Raw genomic sequence first — 1641 nt, 5'->3', positions numbered from 1 at the left:
GGTAATGTGACACAGAAAGGGGGCCTCGGTGTTGGCTTAAGAGCTGATTTTGTAAGAAGCAATGTTGAAGATGGTAAAACCTAAAATGGCCCAACAGCAGAGGTGGAGAAGGCCATCACTGTGGCAGATTGGGCATGCTTGGGTCAGATATGGAGGGCAGTGGTAGAAAAAGGTTGAATGACCAGGTAAATGTCCAGGAGGGAAAGGAGCTGGTGTAGGAGAGGTAACTTAAGAGTGAGAGTCATAGTGCTCGCTTCGGCAGCACATATACTAAAATTGGAAGGATACAGAGAAGATTAGCATGGCCCCTGCGCAAGAATGACAAGCAAATTCGTGAAGCGTTCCATATTTTTAGAGGGCGCTCTTTGATAGGGAAGAACCTTATTTGAGGGCTACTGCTCGACCCCATTACAGTTTAAGGGTCTGATATAAAAAATGTATAAATTACTAAATTCGTGTCTTACAATAAGGTCTGCTCATATACGGGCATGGACGGGTGATTTACCTAGAGAATACTCTAATATTGAATGGTCTGGTTTATATGAGCAGATAACCAAAACTTCAATTTCCTCTCTCTTGGTTGAAAATTGTTATAGCAACTATATAGCTGGTACCTAACCCCAGCCTCCTGCAGAAACATATACCTGCATCAGATGGGAAATGTTGGCAGGGATGTGATATAAGAGGCACATACTTACATATGTGTTGGAAGGGCAACTGTATAAATACTTTGAGGAAACAGGTTGAGGACATGATATCACAAATATAATCAAGACTTCAATTCATTTAACGAAGGAACAGGCTTTATTAAATGTCTCTGATACGGTAACATTTGTACAACTTCATCCATTGGTCACATAAGTTTGTATTGCTACAAGGCTGGAAATTGCATTCGTGTGGAAATCACCTTTATGTCCATCATTACATCAAATTAAGAGGAGGCTCGACAGGGTATGTACAATGAATAAATTAACTGCAGAAAACCATCACTCCCTGAACAGATTTCACTCGACCTGGGATGCCTACCTCGGCTGGAGAACACACAGTGACAAAGGATGAGTCGGTTTAGCCTCCTGTCTTCAAAGGTACAAGGAGTGTGCGGACTTCTACGAATATGGGACACATCATTTGTCGTGTGCAGGAGGGGGATGAGGGAGGAAAATCAAACACATGGGGATAGATTTTAAAAATTTGCGCGATCGCGTACTTTTGTTCGCGCACCAGGCGCGAACAAAAGTACGCTGGATTTTATAAGATACGCGCGTAGCCGCGTGTATCTTATAAAATCCGGGGTCGGCGCGCGCAAGGGGGTGCACATTTGTGCAACCTGCGCGCGCCGAGCCCAGCGCGCGCTGCCTGTTCCCTCCGAGGCCGTTCCGATTTCGGAGCGGCCTCGGAGGGAACTTTCCTTCGCCCTCCCCCCACCTTCCCCTCCCTTTCCCTACCTAACCCACCCCCCTGGCCCTATCTAACCCCCCCTACCTTTGTCGGCAAAGTTACGCCTGCTTTCAGCAGGCGTAACTTTGTGCACACCGGCCGGCAGCCCCGCTCCGTGTTCCGGTCCCGGGGGCTGGTCCGGAGGCCGCGGCCATGCCCCCGAAACACCCCCAGGCCGAAACCACGCCCGCGTTGCCGCCCCCG

General features: G+C 48.4%; 1 non-coding gene across 1 annotated transcript; it reads left to right on the top strand.

Annotated features, from left to right (window-relative positions):
• The first annotated feature begins 246 nt into the window (after positions 1-246).
• On the top strand, positions 247-353 carry LOC115086361. Its single transcript, XR_003855245.1, has one exon. It is a non-coding gene; the product is annotated as a U6 spliceosomal RNA (small nuclear RNA).
• The last annotated feature ends 1288 nt before the right edge of the window (positions 354-1641 follow it).

The sequence above is a fragment of the Rhinatrema bivittatum genome, chromosome 2 (genome assembly GCF_901001135.1).
Source record: "Rhinatrema bivittatum chromosome 2, aRhiBiv1.1, whole genome shotgun sequence".
NCBI lineage: Eukaryota > Metazoa > Chordata > Amphibia > Gymnophiona > Rhinatrematidae > Rhinatrema > Rhinatrema bivittatum.
This window is presented reverse-complemented; position numbering and strand designations above follow the sequence as displayed.